This window comes from Felis catus, chromosome B3 (genome assembly GCF_018350175.1).
Source record: "Felis catus isolate Fca126 chromosome B3, F.catus_Fca126_mat1.0, whole genome shotgun sequence".
Classification (NCBI taxonomy): domain Eukaryota; kingdom Metazoa; phylum Chordata; class Mammalia; order Carnivora; family Felidae; genus Felis; species Felis catus.
Genome location: NC_058373.1, coordinates 131,216,693 through 131,227,455, shown reverse-complemented (window position 1 = coordinate 131,227,455; position 10,763 = coordinate 131,216,693). Strand labels below are relative to the sequence as shown.

Genomic DNA, 10,763 nt, shown 5'->3' with positions numbered 1-10,763 from the left:
GTGGCCCCGCTGCAGTGACAGCGCGCCTGGGGGTGGTGATTCTCCGGCCTCGGATGGAGCGGCTGCTGGGAATGCCTGGTGTAGACGCTGCGCGCCCTGCCTGCCGACAGGCACCGTCTGTCCGAGCCGCAGCGGTACCAAGAGCTGGCAGGCCCGGAGCCACCTAATTGAAAAGAGGGCTGTGACCTCCGACTCCGCCGGAGGCGTCACCGCAGCTGCCGCGGTACACCTGCCGGCCGAGCAGGGCGGCCTCGTGCTCACGGGCCCCGCCTCCGAGCTGTCCGGGCCGCCGGGTCGTCCACACAGCGCGGCGCCAGTAGTCGGCTGCATCGCGGGCACCGTCTCTGCGCACGCGCTTCACGAAGGCGCAAGACGCCTTTGGTCTCAGAGCTGGAGGGGCTGCGGCAAGTTCCGCAATCTCCTCCCGCGGGTGTGGAGCGTGACGTAGGAGTCAAGGCAAGGTCTTCGGAAGAGCATCGTGTTTCCCATCGCAGGTTTACATTTTCGTCCTAATTGCGTCGGGCTCTGCAGTCTAATGGTGGAGAGAGGGCTCTAGAATCCATTGGCTTCGGGGGCGCCTGGGTGACTCAGTCGCTTAAGTGTCTGACTTCGGCTCAGGTCACGATCTCGCAGTTCATGACTTCCAGCCCTTGCATCCGGCTCCGTGCTGACAGCTCGGAGCCTGGAGCCTGCTTCGGATTCTGTTCTTCCTCTCTCTACCCTTCCCCTGCTCATGCTCATGCTCTGTCTCTAAAATAAATAAACATTAAAAAAAAAAAAAAAGAATCAGTTGGTGTCCTGGCTCTTCACAATGTGACCTCAGGCAAGTTACCTCTGCTCTTTGACCCTTCATTGTATCATCTGTAAAATGGGGGTTTTTCTGCTGAGAATGACCTGCCTGAGCGCTTTTACTTAGGGTGAGACAGCTCTCAGTAAGTGTGGAGTATCGCTTGATATCTTTATTATGATAACTATGCACTTCACCAGGGATGCAAGTAGTTAATTACAAATATCTTTCTGTTACTAAAACTGACAGCCAGAAACTCCTGATGATGATGACAGATTTATGAGGGAGGGGGGTGTGCAGGGCAGTAAAACAAATACCTTTGACATGATTACCTTGGAAGAAAGGTGGCAGAAAAGAAGTGTGTGCTCAGGCAGTGAATATTTATTAAATACCAAGTTGGGGCCAGGCCTTGTTCTGAGTGGAGAGAAGGCAGCAGACCACGATGCCTGTTTGCTGGGGACATATTCTGGTGGAGGGCCATTCGGTAAGCAAGTAAACAACCATTTTGGAGGTGGATAACCAACTTTCCTGAACTCAAGCTCACCAGTAAGGTGGTCCAAAACCCAAATTTGATTTCCAAAAGTCTGATCTCTGAGGCTTTATGCTGCTCTCTGCCCCTTGACCCCTGTCCCTAGAAAACTCACTGGAATTGACGATCATGGGAATCTCTGTTCATTAAGGAGCCAGCATGCACCCAGTCTCTTTGTTCCAAGCACCTGACAGACTATTTTCGGTAGCACAGCACGCTTAGAAGGCTCAGATCACAGTTTGATCCCCAGCTCAGCCTTCTATGAGCTGTGTGACCTTGGACAGGTTATGCAAGTGCTCAAGGGTCAGTGTCCTCATTGGTGCAAAGTGGGGGCAATGGGACTGACTTTGGACAGTGTGGGTACATGATTCTGCTGACTCCCTAAACCTGCCCAGTGGACGTCAGCCTAAGTGCATTTTAAAAAGTGGGAAAGAATAGTGTGGCTCATAATAGAAGCACTTAGCTCGAAGTGAGGTTCTGTCTGCGAAGCGTTCCTGGGCTTTGGGGAAGGAGACGGTCGTGCACTGCCCTCACTGCGGAGCGAGCAGGGGCCGGGGCCAGCTAAGAGGCTGGACAGAGGTAGATGCAGGCGAAAGCAGGGTGGCATCTAAGTAAAAAGATTCCAAAAGGGGATAGGGATTAAAGAGCTATTAAATGGATGGAGGGTTCACAAAAATAGTCTTTTGGAATAAATGGAAGCTTATTCACACAGTGAGGGGCATAATTAGAACAGAATTTGGGAAGGGATGTGAGATCCAAGGTCCCCACCCACTTGCTAGCTCACCCTTGGATGAGTGGGGCTGGGAAGGGCTACCCGCCGATGGTCACCAGCCCCTTCGGGTTGGGCCTGCACATTCTTATCTAGCTTTGCAATTACTCAGTTTGGGCCCCGAGCTTCACTTCTCGGGGTTCAGACATGAACATCCAAGCCCGTGCAGTCCTGTTGACTCGCGTGATTGAATGAAGGTTTGCATTTATCTAACACATTCGTGTTTTGTTTTTGCATTGGTACAAGCCTGTCAACTATCCAAATTCTACTTCAGTTCCCTGAGATGGCTCAAAATGGCTGTTCCTGAGGGGACAGAATAAAATAAGGAGAAAGGGAATGGTCTCAGGGTCCAGAATTCAAGGCATGGCCATGTCACTGACCAGCTGTGTGACTCTGGGAAAGTCAGGCAACATTTCTGAGTCTATCTCTAAGATAGGCAACACAGTATCTACTTTGTAGGATTATGTGAGGGTTTGAGATTACAGATCAGTGCCAAGCTCAGTCCCCAGTTTGTAATAGGCACTTAATAAATAGTGGTTAGTCTTAAATTTAATTGATTATAGAATACAGGGCACTATGAGTAGTATTCTGTTTAGGATCTCTCTATTTTATTTTATTTTATTTTTTTAGCTTTAAATACCTGTCGTTTGAAACCTTAAAAATCAGGCTGTCAGTAGTCATTGTGTGGGTCCAGCTAAGGGTAGAATTTGTTCAGTTTTTTTTTCCTCCACCACAGTTCTCTTTATTTTTAAGCAAATGTTATTATTATTTTTTTAATGTTTATTTATTTATTTATTTAAAAAAAAAATTTTTTTTTTAACGTTTATTTATTTTTGAGACAGAGAGAGACAGAGCATGAACGGGGGAGGGTCACAGAGAGAGGGAGACACAGAATCTGAAACAGGCTCCAGGCTCTGAGCTGTCAGCACAGAGCCCGACGCGGGGCTTGAACCCACAGACCGTGAGATCATGACCTGAGCCGAAGTCAGACGCTTAACCGACCGAGCCACCCAGGCGCCCCTAATGTTTATTTATTTTTGAGAGAGAGAGAGAGCATGAGCGGGGGAAGCACAGAGAGATGGGGGGAGACAGAGGATTTGAAGCGGGCTCCATGCTGGCAGCGGTGAGCCCGACGTGGGGCTTGAACTCACACCTGAGCCAAAGTCGGACGTTCAATCGACTGAGCCACCGAGGTGCTAGTAGGACCACTTAGGTCAACAACAATTCACTCTTCTCTGCCTTGGTTTCCCCATTTGTCCCTTTCACTGTCACCCAAACATAATACGAGAGCAAGTTGCAGCCTCGAACATATTATGAGGACTGAGAGGTAGGCATCCATTGGCATCATGTAACGACTCCGAAATTTTAAATGAGCCATTTTGGTGGTTGGAAACGTGTCTATATGCAACTCTGATTGTTGGAATCAGCTCTTTCCCTGCCTAATAGTTACAACATTTTCCATCATGCGCTGAATGCTGGGGTAAGTGCTCACACGCACCTTTTATTTAATCCGAACTATAACCCTGAGTGATCAGTCTCTCAGGCTGGAGAGGCTCTGGGATTTTTGCAGGTCGCTCGGCTAGTAAATGGCAGAGCACGTGTGTCCCTGGGCAGCCTGGCCCATAGCCCTCTTCGATATGGCCCTGGGGGATTTTGGCGAAGGTCCCCTTTTCCACGATGTGGTTAAGAACCAGGGGTCTGCCACATCACTCCTCTCCTGTTCCAAATAGGATTTGAAAGTGCCATTTACCGCGATACCCTTGTCCCCCACAAAGCAAGAAGCCATGGGCGCCAAAGTCAAAAGGAGGCAATGGCGAGGGGTGGGAATAATTCACGCTCCCATTTCTCTCGGGCACCGCAGGGAGGAAGACGCGGCTGCTTCCCACGGTGCTGGTTGCTCTGCGTGCTATCTGCACAGGACAATGGACCCGTCCGGCTATCTGCTCCAGTGACAGCCAGCCAGTCTTTTCAGGCTAATCACGCCTTTCAGCCCCTCTGTCCCCAGATCTCGGCCTCCCTTGCCTTCCGCTGTGGGAGAAGGGAGATGGAGGGAGAAAGCCTCTGGCCTTTAAGTGTCTGCACAGGACGTCTGCGTGGAGTGTAGTGGTGAGATAAGGGCTATTTCAGGCTGTGTCTCCTGCTTGTGTGAATAGCACGTGATTGATTTCAGAAAGGGAAATTTATTTCCCTGCAGACATATTTTTATCATTTGCTTGAATTCCTTGATGCCTTACTCACCATATGTATAGAAGAGTCAGGTCTCCTTCAGAGGGGGAAGGAAGGGAAAAATGGATAACACTTTAAACCTGAAAAAAAAAAAATATATATATATATATAAAAGGCACTGCCAGATAAAATGTTCTGTGACCTATAAGCTTTGGAATGGGTCAGAGGGATTATACTGAGGCTGACATTTAGAAATGATGAGATCCGTTGGCTGCTGCCTTTGCATGGAGCGCGCCAAAGTACCTTCCAGAGCTTTCCTTCCGGGGAAGCCTCCGTGAAGCCCCACTGAAGGGCGAGCACTTGAACCCCAGGGGTGAGAGCTAGACTTACCGGGTCACTTTGCGCTGACTTTTACAGGGTGAGATCACTTTATTTAGAGGGACCCATTCAATTCAGTTAAGCTCTCAAATTTATGTCCTCCTAAAAGAGAAGGCTTAGGAGAGGCTAATATAAATGGAAATGATTTCAGAGGGAGTGGCGGAGAGGAGGGAGCACGGTGGATGGTGGACAGGGTCGGAGGCGTGGGTAGAGAAACGGGAATTTGTATGCAATGAATTTCTTGGACACAAGCATTTCTTCTTTTTCTTCTTCTTTTTTTTTTTTTTTTTTTTTTTTTTTTTTTTTTTTATGACTGGTGTTTCACCTTTGGGTGGGAACAGAAATGCCCACTGGGACGGGTTAGTTCTGTGAGATTTAAAACTTGGGGCAATTTCCGGGACCGCTTAGTTACCCTGGTATAAAGTTAGTGCTTTGGTGATAACATCGACTGCGATGTGAGCGCCTTGGCATCCAACCCTGTGAACGGGGTGATAAGATCAGGCAGTTTTCAGACAATAGTCATTTGCGTGGGTGGAGGCCCAGCAGGGGAGCAGAAAACCATCCCTGGCTGGTGTTTGAAGGTGTTTTTTGTTTTTTTTTTTTTACTTCTATGTGAAGACCAGGGCATCTGACATTCTGGGAACGTGCTTCTCCAGAGAGGCCGACCTGTCTCTGGGTTGGCAGGAGGCTGCCTGATGCCCCAGCTGGGCTCCTTCCCCAACTGCTCTCTGCTTCTCATCTGGCATCCTGCTGGGAACTGATCCGTTAGGACTGATCCATGGCTCAGACTTCCTCCGGAAGGGGGTAGAGGTAGTTCAAAAGCGTGTCTGCTGCACAAGAAGCGCACAGAGAGAGCCGGGAGAGGGACTGCGCATGAGGCAGATTAATTGAATAATCGAGAAGCCGATAGTCAATAAAGGTGAATGCAACCTTATGCGTCTGAGACTGACTATTTATAAAGCGGGGGTGATGTAAACATGTCTTTGAGGGTGAGATGTACACAGTCGGGTTCAGCTAAGTGCTGTTTAACCTGTCCCCTGGCCTTTTAATTCCAAAGTAATTATTTTGGGGTTTTGATTTTATTCAAACTGCATGCAATTTTCCTATCTCTCGATTCATTCTTTCTGGCCTCTAATCCCTCCTTTATCTTGTTAATCATTTTTATCTCTTTCTTTCCTTCGCTCCCTCAGATTGCTCTGTTTGTACAGGTTGCAGAGGACTGATTCTCTCTGCTCTTGGGTCCAGTGACTGTCCCTTGTGGTGGACCACTTTCTTGCCCTCTCCTGGATTCCATCCTCTGTACCTTTTCCCTTTGCTGACTTGAATCTGCATCCTTCTGTTGTTATAAACTGTAATAAACAGCTTTTCTGAGTTCTATAAATCCCTCTAGGGTACCAAGGGTGGTCTTGGCAGGGGGGGGTGAAGGGAGGGGCAATCTCTCAGTGCAGGAAGATACCCAATTTCAACTCCATGCCGTGTGCTTGGTCTCCCTGTGGGTGTTATAATTTCAGCATTTAATTCAAAATATTTAGTTCTTATGTGTACTGTGATCTCTGTAGGGGACAACTTTCTTTTCCAGGGCGCTCACGGCGTTGTGCATATGCTAGTTTGAAGGAAGCGAGCGATGTTATCTGGCTCTTCTGAGATGGAAACAGGATTGTTGCCAGGTATATATGCACCTCGATTGGCCTGTTTGCAAGCCCTCTGATTTCTTGCCTTGCAGCCCCTGTGTCTACTTCAGATTAATCCCAGCTTCTAAGAAACGATCCTTTCTTGGTCACTGCTTACCTTTTTTTGGAACACTCTGAGCCTGGCACATAGTAGGTTTCTAGGACACTCTTGATTTTTGTTTATGTAAAACCCCTTCAGCGCTTTAGTCTTTTTAAAACAGTTATATTTCTTGTTTTTTTTTCTGATTTCCTTTGTGGCTGCAAAATTCAAAGCCCTAGACTTTGAAGCCCAAGGGCAGGCATAATGCCAGTTTCTCCGTGTGCACCAGTACCCAGCACAGAACCTGGCACAGAATCAGATAGTCATTGAAGTCAGATGATCATTGAGCTGATCTGAAGACATACTTTAGAACACCCTATTCCCTGTAAAGGTGGAACAGAGCTTATCCCCTAAAATCTTGCTTCCTCTGAACATTAATAATGAAGCAAGCAGGTGGAGAGGTTCACTGTCTTCCAAGTCCCACGAAAATAATCCTGCATCCTTCGGTTTTCTCTTTTATAAACTAAAGGATTTCACTCCTCACTGTCTTATGTCCAGTTGTGTGATCTTGTTAACTATTCCTTTCTGAGACTCTTCATTTACTGCTTTATGATGATGCAAAACTGACATTCAGATGCTTTAAGAAGGGGCTGATGGTAGTTGGATGTAACAAGACTATTACTTTAAGTGTCTTTTGAAAGCATGTAACAAAACCTGTTTCCTTCCTTCCTTCCTTCCTTCTTTCCTTCCTTCCTTCCTTCCTCCCTCTTTCTCTTTTCTTTCTTTCTTTCTTTCTTTCTTTCTTTCTTTCTTCTTCCTTTTCTTTCTTTCTTTTTTTCTTTCTTTCTTTCTTCTTCCTTTTCTTTCTTTTCTTTCTTTCTTTCTTTCTTTCTTTCTTTCTTTCTTTCTTCCCCATTTGCTACTTTTTTCATTTTAACTTTTTGAGTCATAACTGACATATAAAATTGTATGATATTTAAAGTGTACGTCACAGTGATTTGTTATATGTATATATTGTGAAAAGAGTCCCCCAATCTGGTTTTTTTTTAACACATCTGTCAGCTCATACATTTATTTTGTGTGTGTGTGTGCGTGCGTGTGCGTGTGTGTGCGTGCACGAACATCTAAGTTTTACCCTTAGCAAATTTCAAGTATACAATACAGTGTTATCAACTATAGTCAGCATGTTTACATTATAATCTGAGACCTTACTCCTCTTATAACTGAAAGTTTGTGCCATTTTTCCAACCTCTCCCTATTTTCCCTGCCTTAGAAACCCACTTTCGACTAGCTTAGGCAAAACAGATAATTGGAAGATGTATTCGAAAAATATTATAGGAATTTACAGAATCAAAGGAAGACTAGAGAATGGCTAGACTTTCCCAAATGAAAAAACCTTTTTGTTGGTAGCACCAGATCTCCTATTTCTAGCTCTCAAGAATTTGGAGATTGTTCTCCCTAGATTTGATTTAAATAATTGGAGGAGGTCCTCTGATTGACTGAGCTTGAGTTATGCGCTTACTCCTGAGCCCAACCTTCTAGCTAGGAATATGGAACCCTCTGATAGGCCAGGGTTGGATCACATGTTTCTCCCTTTGGACAATGCCTGTGATCAGAGAGCATGTGACGGAGAATCAGTTATTATAATTTTTACACATAGTGGATTTTACATCCCTAATTATTTAGAAAAAGTTCATAGCATATGTTTTTCTTCAGAATTCTGAGTTGTTGACTCAGTGATATCTATGTTTCACAAATGTTGTCTCCTTCAAAGTTATAATTTAGTTTAATTATTCTATATGTTATATTGGCCAAGCTCGCTTTGAATCACTATTTTGTCAAGTGGATTTCTTTTAGCTCATCCAATACTCTTCCAAAGAACTGAAAAGAAAAAAAATCCCCTACAATTCCTCCAGGATAAGAATTTGATGGGCATTCAGCAGTCTGAAATACTGTGTGTTCATAGTAACTCCATTCTTACTGCCATCACCCTATTGCCTGAGTTGGAGAAAACTTGTCTGCCATTTCTCACAAGGACATTTTGTGGGTGGAGGACTCCGTTAACACTTTGTTTGCTTATCACATCACTTGATTTATCTGAGGGTAGAAGGAGTGAGGTAGAAGGTTTGACAGGCAGTGACAGCTTGGCCAGTCAGGCTCAAATACCACTGGATGAGGATAAACCCTTAGCCAAAGAGACCTTCCAAATACCATCAAAAGGCAGGAATAAACCATGCAGACAGGAATAAGGCTCCCATCCAAACATTACAGAACCTCTGTCACACTTGAACAAACTCAAAACACACACGCGTATATGGATATATCCTTTCTCTTTATTACTGGTAACCAGAGAGCTAAGGGTGTAAGTTTAGCATCACACAGACTCAAGTGTTGACAACTTATTTTTACAGGGCAGCCTTGAGAAATCCAACAGAGGTAAACCAAAGGAGGGGGAAAATCATAAAGGAGGTGGGGGCGCATAATTTAATCCTTGCTATTGGCACTCACTGGCTTTTAGAACTCACTCCCTCCCACCCCATTTTCCACTATAAGTTTTTTTTTTTTTTTTTCTGATAAAAAAAGAATAAAAACAGCACCGGCTGAAAGGGATACTGCAATTCTGTGTGTGTCGAGGTGCGGGGAGGATTTGGATTCACGTCTCAGGCAATGATCTTGGGGAGCATTGGAGAGCGCTGGAGAAGCAGCGTGCTGTTGATTTCTTCGAGGTCACCTCTTTCTGATGAAGGAAGCACACAGGCTGTGTTGGTAATGGCCTAGAGCATGAACCTCCAGGCTTTCTGTCAAGACGAATTCAGTGAACTGGTTTAGGATTTGCCTTGCCTATTACAACAATCATAACCTGTTTTGGCTTCCCATGGCCAGCTCAGAACTGTGGAAAGAGCACTGAACTTGGAGTTCAAAATCTGGACCAATTCCTTGTGTTTAAAAAAAAAAATTTTTTAATGTTTATTTATTTGAGACAGAGGCAGAGTGCGGGTGGGGGAGGGGCAGAGAGAGAGAGGGAGACACAGGTTCTGAAACAGGCTCCAGGCTCTGAGCTGTCAGTACAGAGCCCGACGCGGGGCTCGAACCCACGAACTGTGAGATCATGACCTGAGCCGAAGTCGGACGCCTAACCAACTGAGCCACCTGGGTGCCCCACCTTGTTTTGTTTTTTATTGGCCACTGACTTAAGATCTGGGGAGCCTTACTCCCCTTCTCTGTAAAATCAAGGGAATAATAGCCTCTTTCATGTAATCACTGGAATTGGGGGCAGCCGTGCACAGGAAATCACTTTTACGATGTCTGGAGCTTTACAAATGCAGGTGGTTATTGTTACTATTTGTGGCCTGTTCCTTTATGTCAGTTCCAACTCTGATAAGAAGATATTTAGCAGCAACTTCAGCTGAAACTCTGCCAGAACCCCTTACCTTTTGTTTCTCTGGGGTAAATGATTTTCTATATTACACCTAAAACATCTAGAAACACAGGAGAGCATTCAGATTGTGAGAATGGGCAAACCCCCTAGGGAGGTGAGGTAGGAGTGTGTTACTTCCCACACATTGGACAAGAAATTTGTTGGTTTATTCCAGGAGTTCTTAACCGGGGAGGATTTTGACCTCCCTCACCCAGTGCCCCTTTGGTAATGTTTGGAGACATTTGTAATCGACAAGCCTTAAGAGCTGCTCCTGGTAGAGGTCAGGGACACTGCTAGATAGATATTCTGTAACACGCAGGACAGCAGCTTATAACCAAGAATGATCCAGTCCAAAATGTCAATAGTGCTGAGGTTGAGAAACCTTGCTGTATTATGAGGAGACATTTTCTTTTTCTTTTTAAAGTTTATTCATTTATTTTGAGAGAGAGAGAGAGAGAGAGCGCACAAGCAGAGAAGGGGCAGAGAGAGAGGGAGAGAGAGAATCCCAAGCAGGACCCATGCTGTCAGTGCAGAGCCCGACATGGGGATCCATTTCAGGAAGTGTGAGATCTTGACCTGAGCCTAAATCAAAGTTGGAAGCCCAACCTACTGAGCCACTCAGGCACCCAGACATTCTCCTTCCTTAGGATTCCTAAAAGGAAAGGTTTTGTCAGTTGGCAAGCTTCTTAAAGTCAGTGGTGACAACCATGTCCCTATTGTATTTCCTATTTTCCTATCATCTCTGCTATAAAATACTTACTTTTTTAAATGATAGCCTAGGGGTGCCTGGGTGGCTCAGTCAGTTGAGCGTCCGACTTCGGCTCAGGTCACGATCTTGCGGTCCGTGAGTTCGAGCCCCACGTCAGGCTCTGGGCTGATGGCCCAGAGCCTGGAGCCTGTTTCCGATTCTGTGTCTCCCTCTCTCTCTGCCCCTCCCCCATTCATGCTCTGTCTCTCTCTGTCTCAAAAATAAATAAATGTTAAAAAAAAAATAAATGATAGCCTA

The 10,763-nt window shown here is 45.7% G+C and overlaps 1 long non-coding RNA gene across 1 annotated transcript; it reads left to right on the top strand.

Annotated features, from left to right (window-relative positions):
- The first annotated feature begins 4,988 nt into the window (after positions 1 to 4,988).
- LOC123386356 lies at positions 4,989 to 5,997 on the top strand. The gene is made up of 2 exons (XR_006600143.1): positions 4,989 to 5,548; positions 5,820 to 5,997. It is a non-coding gene; the product is annotated as an uncharacterized LOC123386356 (long non-coding RNA).
- Positions 5,998 to 10,763: the final 4,766 nt, after the last annotated feature.